The following is a 13,828-nucleotide window of genomic DNA, read 5'->3' on the forward strand; positions in this document are numbered from 1 at the left end:
GGTCGCGATGAGTCGGAAACGACTCGACGGCACATAACAACAACAACAACTCCATGTTAACGACTCTCAAAAGCATGGCTGAAATGCTAAAATTGGTGATGATAAAAATACCAGACGATAGCCATTTATTTGTACTTGCCATCTTAGAGATGGATGTGAAGACAAATGGTAATCTAAGACAAACGACACGTGCAAAGGGGAAATCCGTGCAGAGGAAAATACACCATCCTGCATTTTATAGAAACTCTTGATCAGATCAAAAGGTGGGAAAGTGTACAACTGAAAAATACGTGACTCTTGGTGTGTGTAAATTGAACCTTTTAAGAGTCTTACTTTGAGCATGTGGCTAAGAGGGACCGGTCCTTGGAGAAGGACATCACGCTTAGAAGGGTGGAGGGACAGCACAGATGAGGAAGACCCTGAATGAAATGGATTGCTCCAGTAACTAGGGTAGTGGGAGTAGGTGTTTCGGAGTCAGTGAGACTGGCTTGAAACAGGGCAGGCTTCAGAGCTATTGTACATAGGGTCGCTGAGTTGCAGGTGACTTGACAGCACATAACAACAAGAGGACTTAACTCCCTCTAAAGGGAGTTCAGCATGAGCTTACAATCCATGCGTTACTTTAACACTGCTTTTTTTTTTTTTTTAAAAAAAAAGGTTTTTCTAATATATGTGCTTCTCTGCAATTACATATCCACCTTTAACTAATCACCCCTATAGATGTGTTACCCACCAGCTCCTGCCAAGCCCACTCTCAAATACCTTACTTTCAACTCTCTCTCTCTCTCTTTTTTTCTTTACCTTCAACTCTCTTAAAAGTCTTTCAGCCAATCATGATTTTACAGTTTCAGTTCCTGTTTCCACTGCAGTGGAATTCTTGCTCTATTATCAGCTGGTCTGCATCCATTCTCAGTATGCGAATTTTGACATTTTTCTGGTAAAGACCGTCTATGGATTTGCAATCGATCCCTCCCGTTTTGTTTTGCAGAGTGTGGGCTTCCACTGTAACACAAGCCTCAACAGTATTTGTGGAAAGCACAGTCAGGTGGAAAGAACATTCTACCAGGACCTGGGTTCCACCTTCATCTCACTCACTCACTGTTTGTGGAACCTTGGGCAATTCAATTAACTTCTCTCGGTCTCATTTTCTTCATTTGCAAAGTGAGGGTGTTGAATTAAAGTCTCTCTGAGGTCCCTTTGCACTCAAAAAATCGTGTGATGCCAAGTCATTCCAATTAGCATGAAAGAACCCTTCAGCATTGTGAAAGGAACTCAACAGCCCGCATTCATGCATTTGGCCATTGCCCAAGATTTGAATTACCTCCCAGTCAAATCACCCAACCTCTGTCTAATGCTTAGCATCTTGTCTGTGTCAGAGAGACAAGAAAATATTTCATTCACGTTGGGAAAAAAAAATAATACGCATTTGTGCAGAGTCCATCTGATTCCCTTCAGAGGCCAGTAAGAGATGTTTTGGTTAGGCCCCTGATAGGACACACGATTGTTCTGTTTGTTAAGAAATCTAACATCTGCCCGTGGCCCTGTTAGAGCATTCTACTGCCCTCCGTGTACACTCACGGACACATTTTAGGAAGAACTACTAAAAGGAATCCCCAGTTGTACTTTTTAGGAACCTTAAATCCAGAGTTAAACCTCAAGTTTCAACCTGAAAATACAGCGGGATAAAATTAACCTGAACCTTCTAAAGGAAAGACGAGGACTGTTTTTATTTTCCAGAACTGGCAACCTCTGATATTCACCACCAAGCGGTTCTTTAAACCAGGAGCTAATTGGTGTATAATGGACCAGAAAAAAAAAAAGTTTTGGACAAAGAGAGGCAAGTGGTAGATAGGGAAGGGGCTGCCATATTCAGAAGACGGGAAAGAGAGATTATATCCTCAAGGGCTGAGTTGTGAAAAAAATCGAGGAAAACCCCTCTAATAAAGTATTTCTTATGGAAGTTTGTAGAATTTTGCTTTTCAGTCTCAGCTGAGACTCCTTCTTGGTGGCGTTTTTAACATATTACAACCATGGCACATAAGATCTCTCCAATGTAGAAGGAAAGTTTATCACCTGATGAAATGATAAGACCACTCCTCCTACAATGTCCCTGTCTATGTAAATGACTTTGAATGTTTTATTTACAAAAAAAGGCAAGCATAAGAGACACGAGATATGAGCCGCTCTCTAATTTCTTAAACATAGACAATTTTCTTGTGGCGTAGTGCTTCAAATTCAGCAGCAGCTCTGTGGGAGAAGGATGGGCAATCTCCTCCTGTGCGAGTAACTGCCACTGAAAGCCCCCTGGAGGGTCAGCTATGGGTCAGTTTCTCCTCAAAGGCATGCAATAACAACTGTAAGCTTTAGGTCTTTTATGACAACTGGCACTGCCACTCTGTGTGTGGAGGGAAGACTTAGCAAATGTCTTCTTAGTATGGGTAAAGAGTCCTCATTGTGTAATGAGTTATGAGTAGACTGTTAACAAAAAGATTAGTGGTTCAAATCCACTGAATGCTGCTCCCTGGGAGAAAGATAAAGCAGACTGTTATCTGTTAAGCTTTACAGGCTTGAAATCCCAATGGGGGTTTACCGTGAATTAGAATCAACTCGATTGCAAAGGGTTTGGATTATTTTAAAAAATTGTTGAGGTGACCTCGTGGCCCCGGAGTCTAAGCATTGGGTTGCTTATTAAAATATTAGCAGGTTGAACCTCCGGGCTGTTCTATAAAGAAAAATGGGGTCTGAGGTCTGCTCCCTTAAAGCTTGGTAATCTCAGAAATGGTAGGGGCTGCTCAGCTCTGTTTACAGGGTCGCTATGAGCAGAAACACATATACATCAGGATCATGGCTTTGGTTTGATTTGGTTTAATGGGTGTTTCTGTTTAGCTCTTGATGCCGCAGGACACTTTTGGGTGGAAAGAGAGGAAGACTGGCTATCAACTCCATGAAGCCACAGCATCTAATAAGAGCCACTCACTCTCATTTGTTCAATAAGCAGACAACATGCTTGAGAAACAGACCCTCTCAAACCTATATATGCCCTCTCTGTCAAATGTTAGCCAGTTAGCACAGACACAAGGTCCCATCAAGACCTGTGTACTTTCCAATTTCAGCAAGTCATGTTGTAGATGGATCAAAAAGGCCTGTGAAAAGCTACTTCAAAGGCCAAAAGCATTATACAACAGTGCAAAATGTTGTACTCAAAGGTAAATGACCACTCAAGATTGTTAAAGGAAAGTATTATACCCAACAGCCAGCAGAATTTCTGCTACCTATAGCAACTGAAAGAAGGAAATATATTATTCCTTACCAGAAAGAAGGAACTACATTGTTCCTTATCAGAAAATCTTCTTGAAGGGATCTCTGGTGGCCTAGTGGCAAGAAGCTGTACTGCAATCCCAAAGGTGCTTAGTTTGAATCCACTTGATGCTCCGCTAGAGAAGAGAGGTAATCTCCTCCTATACTAGTCGTATCTGATTCAATGGTACACACACACACACACACAAATAATAATGCAAAAATAATAAAAACGAGAGAAAAATAATAACATTTATAAAAAAGAAAACACTTATTAGTTTTACAGAATAAACTATCCATGTATAAAATTTAGGAATTGAAGACTGCATAATGGTCTCAGTTTATTGCCCAAGTGTCTAAGCCACCAACGAACCCTGGCTGCATTATGGTGACGTTCTGGTTTGGCTGCTAACCAGAAAGTCAGTTGTTCGAATCTGCTAGCTGCTCCACATGGAAGGACTGAGTTGGGACAATCTTCCCTGTAAAGATGAGCGGCGTTGGAAGCCTGTGAGGCTGCTCTCCTCTTGCCAGAAAGGGTCATTATGAGTTGGAATTGATTCAATGGTAGTTAGTCTTGGATTTGGTAGTCTTAACTCAGTATCTTCACAGGATTACATTCAATGAGTGCACTTCTGTGGAAGCTACATAACAGTGGTATGTGGATGGATGATTCTCACTTAGTCATTGGGGGCTCTTGACGGTGGCACCTTCAGATGTACAAGGGACATCCATAGACCCAAAGGGCCCTGCTGTTTAATCCTTGTCCTTTCTGAGGCAGTACCACAAAGGAGGATGAGAAGAGATGGGTGGTAAACAGATCCGGAATCTTCCAACGTTTCTGTCTAACAAGGCTCTCTGAAAAGTCATGGAAATGTCAGCCCAGCCAACAGAGAAAGGTCCGAGGACCAGCAAAGGCACAAAATGCACTTTTTCATCTCTTCAGTCTGACCCTGGGCCTGCTGCCATAATCTTTTTTAAGCTTAGTGGTGGGAAAGAGGCCGCCTGAATGTTTGCAGAAGGTCTCTTCACATCCTCTGTGAAGGAACTTTAAACCTCAGGTACTATTTCAGAGGAAATGGACAGCACAAAATACAGACAGAAAATGAGCCACAGCAGATCCTGGACCTACATAAGTTTGCAATAGTCTTTCTGAAATCAATGAAAAGCTATGGTTGTGGGAAGAGAGGGAGACTGGGGGGTGTGTGTGTGTGTGTGTGTGTGTGTGTGTGTGTGTGTGTTTTCCCCAATGTAGATTCTTGCCCCAACATTTTAATAGTCGCAGCACAGAGAAGAGAAAGAAGGCGGAAAAAAAAATGTAAAGAAAAAAAAATCCTATTTAGCCTAGCAATTTAAAAATTCTTAGCAAAAAAATAATAAAAAAGCAACACTTTAACAAAATTGCAGCAATAGCAGGTCTGAGAGGGTAACTTAGTGAAATACTCGGCGGATGGCTGCAAACCTCTAATGGAAAGTTGTGTAAGTGGCTGAGGCCAAAGTAGGCATTAATTACAATGAAAAATCAGTTTAGAGTAGGCCACAACTAAATTGGAAGTCGGTCCTCTAGGTAAAACAAAGAAAGTGAGCTGCAGCCTCAGATTTGATTACATGGCAATCCAAGAAAAATGTGCTGTATGTTGTCTATTATTAAAGCTGCTTGGGGCCTTGGGTTGGGTGCCTCAGGGATTTTAGGGGGGAAAAAATTAGTAATAGGTCTGCTGCCCTGGCTCGCGGTGGCTTTTCTCTTTTTTTTTTTTTGAGGGTTTGTGGGTTCAGGGCTGGTCCTGCGGTGCAAATTAAGTCATTTCAGACAAGCCGCCTTGGTAAGTGTTATGTGATAGCCAAGTTCAAATACTGAACTTTTGCTTCAAAAGGCCACAGCCCCCTCCCACTGCAGGCTGAATCGGAGTTTCAAAGAAATAATAAAATTTTGTCAGAAAGGGGGGAAAGACACGGATAAGCAAGGGAGGAAAACAAAAACAAGCAGCAGCTGGTTGTTTCTGTGTGGGTGTGATAACCTCGTCACACCCATACAAGCAATGGCGAGTGCGTAAAATATTTCCAATGAGCAGGTTAAGAGCAGAAGAAGCAATCGGCAACCTGAATTTTCCCCCCCTTTTCCAAATGTTAGCTCTATGACTCTTTCTATATTGATGTGGCGATATTAACAATACTGTATTACTGATATCACCGCTGGACCCGTGGCAGGGCCGTATATATCCAAGCCATGAAACAGAAGCCAAAGTTCACCCTGATTAAGAAATCAGGCCTCTAACATCACGACAACAACAAATCGACATTCTTTCAGAGACGGAAATGAGACAAACTTCAGCCTACATGAGTTGCATGCAGAGGCTACTTCTCAGATGCCACAGATGTAATGGCTTTGTGTTAATGCAGAGAAATAATCCTAGTCTGCTCTGAATAAAGAGAACTATGTGATGTTGCATAGGAAACCTGAGAAAAGCTGTGTATATTTTACACACTGGGGTGTGGAGGGGGGGCCTTGGCTGGGGGCCTACATTTGCAGCCTGGTTCTTGCCTAAACAACTTAACAAGCTCAAGAAGGAGACAGACTGAAACGTTAGTGTGTGATGTATGGAAGAGGTTGGGGCCTCTGTGAATGTGTGTGCTTGGGTAAGTGGGTGTACACACAGACTGACACGGTAGTTGAAGCAGAAGGACAATGAGTGAGAAGAGAAACGAACTTTTCCATAAATAATCTCAAAATCTTTGTCATAATCATTTTTTTTCAAGTTTAATGAATTGCCAAACTCCCAATCCCTGTACACAAAGAACTCCCCTTGCTCAAATCAATGAATGCTCACTTTTCCGAGTTTGTCTAGCCTGTTGGCAAAAGCATCACTCAAATGATTTCAGAGAGTCCAGGGAAGACTCTACAGGCCGCTGTTCTCTGTCACCCTGTTCCCTCAAATTAATGGCCAGGGTTTTTTAAAAAAAAAAATCTATGCCTCATAGAGCTACTTCTTAAGCTCAAGCATTGACTGCTGTTATAGTGAAGATGCCACTGTAGTGTATCCAGTGCTGGGAGTGAAGGAAGACATTAGAAAGCACTGGAAAGGGTGAGGCAGGGTGCTGAGTGGGGCAATGGGCCTAAGAAGTCTGAAAAGAAACTTTATGAAACTCCACTGAGAGTCGTAGCTCAAAGTCTCAAGGGCTCACTATGGGATAATGGAACTAATTCTTGTGTTTAGAATAGATTCCACCTGTTGGTGTTATGTCCTGCTCATTGAGTAGGAACCGACTCACAGCACACCCTTCAGCAGGTTTTCAGAGGCCATAACTCTCATGGGAAGAGATCACCCATCAGCCCCGCACCCTCATGTATCTGCTCCAAGAGCAGCTGTGTATTTGAACCTCCTGCCTTTGGGCGAGCAGTATATAACTCCTTACCCACTAGCCCACCAGAGCGCCCTTCAGATTCTACCAAGAGATAGGCAAATGCAGGAGGTGATCTTCAATTGGAAGACCATCATGATATCAGGCCCCAAACTCTTAAAAAATAAAAAAAATAATCCTATCCCTGCCTGTAATCCCACAACAAATATCTGTTAAGCTCTTGTGTGATGTCAGACATCTCTCTGACAGACAAAGATGGTGCCCTCTGTCATCATCTCATCTCCCTGGTTCCTAGCAGCCAAAGCTCATAAAACTACTTGGCACAAGCTGCTGACACATCAGCCACAATGGAAAAACCAGTGAGAGGGTCACAGTTTAGAATAAGCACACAAAGGCCCGGCAATACTGACAGTTCAGCGTTAACAGGTAGCTTCAGTTGTCCAGCACCTTGGTTAGAGATCATATCATATTACAATCGTTGGGGGTGGGTGGGTAGAAAACACACAGACACACACACAGAAACACACACTCTCTCTCTCTCTCTTACACACACACACACACACACTCACACATCCTGGTGGCAATGACTAATGCTCTTGCATTCAAAATGAACTGTGTCGTATCATCCTGTACTGATTATGGATAACATTATTTTAACTATTTTCAATGTAGGGTATTCAGTTTTCTTGAAGTTATATAAAGATGTTGATGAGGATATTTCACATGTATCGCTTGTTCAAGAAACAGCCAGCGACTGAGTTGTGAAATCTATCTATCCTCGGGAATCTCAGAATAAAACAACCTCAGAATGAAAAAAAATCACATATTGAGACTTAAAGCAATGATAGACTGCTTTTGTCTTTATATATACTTTTAGGCTATATTTAAAGCTCATCCTTTTAAAGTGGAGAATTTTCCATAACTCTTTATAACCAGAAGACCTTTAAAAAAGTAAAAGTTGCCAATTTCTGTATCCCCCCCCCAACCTCTGTGTGATTAGCACTTTCTAGGCCTATGCCATCTGTGCAATGTCTTCACACAAAGGCTTCCTAAGTCCACAGGTGCTCTGTATTTTAAAGAATAAGTGTATATATTCCCATATTATCCAATAATTTGTATGTGGAAGTCAAAATACATATTGAAATTTACGTTGAATTCAGTGACTCAATCTGGCACCAGAGGAGCTTTCGCAAGGAACATATCCAAGTGAAAAATTACAGAAATCTCAAGTAGAACTCCTTCTCCCAAAGAGTTCTAATTGCCAAGTGGAAAAGTTTTAATGCTTATGAGCTTTTAGTCATGTCCTTTGGGAAGGGATAGATATAAAAATTCACAAGATCCTGTAGCCTCTATAACTCCAAGACAGAGATAATGTTAATTTTAGGTCATATCCACAACTGAGACGCCATAGCTTACGACAGTACCTAGCACAAAGCGGGCAGCAGAAGTCTACTGGCTAGGTGTCACGGCAGAGACGTCCTGTTAGCACCCATTAAACACACAAAGATGTCCATTCTCAGCCTCCAGGAACCTCAAGATAAGGATAAAGGTATTTTTTAATATCAGATTTCATGAATGGATAATGGTTTTTGGTGTGTACACATTTTAACATGTATTTGTGTGTGTGTGTGTGTGTGTGTGTGTGTGTGTGTAAAACAAAGTTCAAGTCCTCCCTTATAAAACACTGTTCATCATTTAATAGGTGAGACAAAGAGAAACCCAATAATTTTTATAAACTGTGTTAAGTGTTATAATATGGGCAAAAAGCAAACATTAATAGAGGAATGGTTAGAACACCCATGCATGCGTTCTAAAGATGTAGTAACAGACAAGGCGGAGCTTAAGCGTGAGGTCGGCCTCCGGCTGATATTGCCAAACAAAACTCACTCTGGTTTGTCAAGCACTTCCACTGAAAAGTGAAGGAGATGTCACAGTGAAGCAGTGAAGAAATAGGACAGATTTGGGGCAGGGGGGCTTGGGAAGGAAAGAGTGGGTAGATAATGAACACTGCATTACAACAGATGAGAGGAGGAACTGCCCAAAAGGAATATATGATTATGCATTATATGTGTGAAAACAATCTGGAACAAGGGGTACATTGTGGGGTGGACTGGGGGAGGGGGAAGGTATGGTGCCCCCAAAATGTGCAACAATGAATAAACAAAAGGGGGGGAAAGCATCTGGGGGGGGAAAATCAGTCAAGACAGGCACTTTTTTTTTTATAACTTATAGGAAATTTCTTTTCAAACAAGTTTACTCAAAAGGAGAGGACTGAGAAAGATCATTGGTTCCTAGGAGAAAGAGGAATTAAAAGCCCAATTAAAACAGCAAGAAAAAGAGTGGAACATTTGTCCAAGAGGCAAGATACTGTCCCCAGGAATTCATTTAGAAAATGCTGCTTATTTTCTTCTTCTAATCCAGTAAGGGGAAAGGTAGGGAAAAGATGTAAGTAAACTCAAAATTTAGAGCTCTGGTGACCTAGTGGTAAGAAGCTGGGCTGGAATCTCAAAGGCACAGGGGTCCAACCCCCCAGCTGACCTCTCCTCCCATGTAATTCACCAGCCTCTGAAAACCCACTGGAGTGCCGGCTAGGGGTTGGTTCTGACTCAGCAGTACACAACAACAGCAATCATTCTCAAAATTAATGGTAAAGGAAGTTGAGGTCACTTTTGTTGTTGTTGTTGTTATGGGCCGTTGAGTCACTTGCAACTCATAGCAACCCTATATATACAATAGCCCTAAACTCTGCTCTTTCCTGTGCCAATTGATTACACTGTTTCTGACACTCCCATCCCGATTATCCTAGTCACTGAATCAATCCACCTCATAGAGGGCCTTCCCCTCCTGCGCTGTCCCTCCACCTTCCCAAGCATGATGTCCTTCTCCAAGGTACCTCAAACCCTATGTACATGAGGTCACTTTTATATAATAAAAATAGTAATAATAGTGAAAATCAGAGTTACTGTAATCAAGGTGTTATTATTTCAAGTTCTTTGAATAGATCATTGAATTGAATTTCAACCAAAAACATGTAAAGATTTTGGAATAAGGAAATGAAAGTTTTAGGTGGACTAAATTGATGGGCCAAAAGAACAGCTGTGGGGAAATGAGATCCCAGAATTCTAACTTAGCCCGTATTCAACCACACCAAGCCCCAAGACCCTGATTTTCTCTGTGGAAATAGGTGTGTTGATTTTCACTGAAAGAAAGGTAACACAAGACAGAATTTGGACTTTAGTCAAGTGTCAAAAAAGGAATGGACACTAGAAATTGTAAAATTTTAATCAATCAAGGCTATTTCAAGATTCCCTTCAGGATATCCTAGCATTCCAGGAAGAAGAAGAAAACAATATGGATTGACCTAAATTTGGAGGGAGACAAAGCTGATAAAACATTGAGAAGGTGAGATAGTACATAGTTTGAATTACTGACTGTTAGATCCAGGTCAGATAGGAGAAAATGATTATAAAAAAGTAGGGGAAAAATTACTGATCCAAGTGAACTGATAATGGAGGCACGGGAGAGATGGGTGATAAGCAGTATTCAGAAAGGAAGAGTTTCACGTTCTAAATTGAAGAGGTTAATGGTTGCATCATAATCCAAGGCCGCTCGTTAAGTTGCTACAGAACGGGAGGTGAGAGACGGCCCGAAAGAACACAGAAATAAGACGTGAGTATATGACCCCGAATAAAGCTGGGATATACTTAGGATAAGGGTGGAGACTGGCAGGCAGAAAACCCTATAGGAAACAAAATTCTTTAGGAAAATTTGAACAATTACTCAGCCATGGGAAAGATTAAGGATGAATGAAGGGGTGGAAGGACAGATGAATGGATAATAATTTAATTAGAGGGTACCGTCTAGGAGGATTTGATAAAGTGCACTAAAGGTAAAGATAATGTGTATTTCCTTAAAAGATCAAAATCAATGAAATAATGATGCTACAACTATTTCCCACATAAAGTGTTTTCCATAACAAAAGTGGTTTTCCTACTTTTTAAGGATAACTGGTTTGGGAGAAAAGGGGCGGGGGGGAAATGTAGTCTATATAAAAAAAAAAAAAACCCAAAAAACAAAAACAACCAAACTCAGAGTGGCCATCTCATGATATGACTATCATTTTTTCATAATTTTAAATTTTCCTTTTTATTTTCCAAATGTTCTGTTACAGAAACATAGTATGCTAGCAACATGAAGAATTAAAATACATGAGAGTATAAAATTATAAAAATATAAGAAAGGACAGTAAAGACATAAAATAGATTGGACAGCATGGTAATGCAGTGGGTCTTGCTAGAAAACCCACAACATTTTTTTCCTATTAAATACACACACACACACGCACACACACATATCTCCTATACTTACTTATATATCTCCTATATAGGTCATGCAGCCCTAGAGTGTCCATTTGCTGTACAGAGGTAACTCGTGGTTGCTGTGAAGCTGAACATTGTGACACTGATGTGTCAAATGCGATAACAGTTATCCATGGTGGACAGTGTTTGGTGGCGCTTCCCAATTAAAACAAGCTTGGAAGCAGGAGTGGCATCCACTTCCATAAATGGCTTGCCTCCGGAAACCCTATGAACCTGGAGAAAGGATGAAAGTCACACAAACGTTGAGGACTTTCGTTCATAGGGTTGCTATGAGTCGCCTACGACTCAACAGCACTTAACAACAACAACAGCTACAACATTTTTATCTCTCTCATATATATATGCCACTCCTGCTTCCAAATATCCTATATATGTGTGTATATATGTTCACATAAACACATATGTATTCTGCATATATACAATATGTATATACATTTTCTCTATACAAATGTGCACATATATACATATATGTTATATATTTAGATTCTAAATATGGGTGCCCAGAACACAAACACACATGTTACTATCCAGGAAGCGAGTAAATATTACATAATTTTAATCACAACTGCAACAAACAAAACAAAACAAAAATTGCATCCTCAAAAGCTCAGCTAAATGTCAGGACTTGTCTCTCAAATTCTGTGTGTGGTCAGCTCTGATTAAAGCCTAAGTGCATCCATATTGCTTGGTGATGTCAATAGGCAGCCGAATGTTCCCGTTCTAGCTGGCTCTCTTTGGACCCCAGTCCCAAACACTGGGACTCTATTTTCTCCCGTCCTCCGTATGGGGCCTTTGGCTGAGAAGTCCATCCTGTTGACTTTCCGCACACCTCTCTTTTGGAAAGGCATGCTCGGAGACATGAGGGCACAAAGGTTTCAGACACAGAGTGAGGCCTGTCCTTATGGAAACAATTATGTGGCAGATTCCACCCGGTTTTAAGGAGGAGGTTGTAGAAGAGGAAGGGAAGACCCTCTTTGTTTGTAAGGGGGTCCTGGAAAGTGCTGTCTGGGAAGATTGTTCATCCCAGCTCTCAACTTGTTCAAGGCATAGTGGCGGCCCTGATTCGTGCTATTGCCATGCCTTTAAAGAAGAGATGTGGCTTCCACAAAGTTCCTTCTCCATATGCTACTATTATCAACAAACTCTTTGATCAATGCGTAGTTTCCGAGTCAATAATTGACATCATGCATATGATTTTAAACCAAAGAGATTCTGGGCTACTGCTATATTTGGAGCTTGAAAATACAGATGAGGAGCCAATCATAACTCCAAATTTTTAGAAATATGAGATCAGCATCAAATCTATGTCACTCTCTAATATTTCGACACAAGAGATTTTGTTGGTTTGGGGTTTTTTTTGTTTTGTTTTGTTTTGTTTTTTCTCTCTCTAAGGCTGATAAATCTAATAATATTCTCTAGGGTCCTTTCTTAGAAAGTATATCATTTCCAGGTAGTCACAGTTAGATGCAGTTTTTAGTCTTGTATGTTCACCCGTCCACATTCCCATCCCCGTTTGGGAAACTTCAGGAAAGAAAGCTTGCAGAATCAGTCATTTGGCGTCCTAATTGTTTCCTTCCGAATCATCATTCAATTGAACGGAAGCTCCTAGATTTATTCCTGACCCAATTATTACAGGCAAATTAAAAAAAAAAAAATAGAGAGAGAGAACTTAAATTTCATGAGTCTGTAAGATTTTCACCTTCCTTAGAGGTATACAAAAACCCTCTTTAGTCAATATTTTCACAAACAGACAGTTGCAATTAATGCAAGTGTTACTTAAACCAATAAATGGTCCTCCTTCACAATAGCCCTGTAAGCTGATTGATGAATTTTCTAGTGCTCTCCACATTGCTGACAGAAGGTCCACAGTTACAGAGTAGAGAGGAAATCGTGAGAGGTAATAAAGTCTCCTTCCCTCTTTAAAGTATACAGAGGAATTTTATCCTTTCGAAGAGCCTCTTTCCTGCCACGAGGAGTTCACATTTGATGGTGACTCTGGGTCCTGGGTTGGTAACTACAGACTGGGGCCTCCCTGTCTCTATGATCTGGGTTGACATGACCTTGGCTTTCTGAACTAACGACTCATGTCTGGTCTGCTCTACCGGTATAGCACTAACGACTGAAAGAGGTTTGAAAGGAAACATTCTCTTGTTCTGGGGACCAGAAGAACTGATGCCTCCACAATTAGTTGTCTCACAAGGATTGAACCCCAGTCAAGCGTAATAGTAGATGCCCCAAACGGCATCTTCGTCAAATTGTGTTTATCTTTGACTGCTTTCTTCTTTGTCGGAGAAGCGTCCTGGGATGAGCTGTTGTTGTTAAATGCTCTGGAGTCAACTTCAGTGGAGAGTGACCTATGAGCAAGATTGAAACTGAACCCTGGCCCGTGCCATCCTCACATTTCAACCCAGCTCAAGCCCGCTGTTGAGTAGTAAACCCAATGTGTTCAGATGAAAACATAATTATCTCTGTTGTGTTCTGCTCTGTGGGAGAAAGCTGAGCCATCTCCTCCTCTGTGATTAACTGTCTCTGAAAACCAAGAGCATCAGCTAGGAGTCGGTACTGACTCGACAGTATTTAACAATAACAACAAATATATACAGATTGAGATGTAGAGACAGATTGATAACTCTACCTATCTCTATGTCTACCATCTATCTAATCTATCTATTTAAATATATATATAGATTAATCTACCTATTTATCTAAACCTATCTAATCTCTCTAAATATATAGATTGATATCTCTATCTCTATATCTATAATTTATCTACTTAAATATATACATTAATTTAT

The sequence above is a fragment of the Elephantulus edwardii genome, unplaced genomic scaffold (genome assembly GCF_000299155.1).
Source record: "Elephantulus edwardii isolate Elephantulus edwardi_28Jun2011 unplaced genomic scaffold, EleEdw1.0 scaffold00011, whole genome shotgun sequence".
Lineage (NCBI taxonomy): Eukaryota > Metazoa > Chordata > Mammalia > Macroscelidea > Macroscelididae > Elephantulus > Elephantulus edwardii.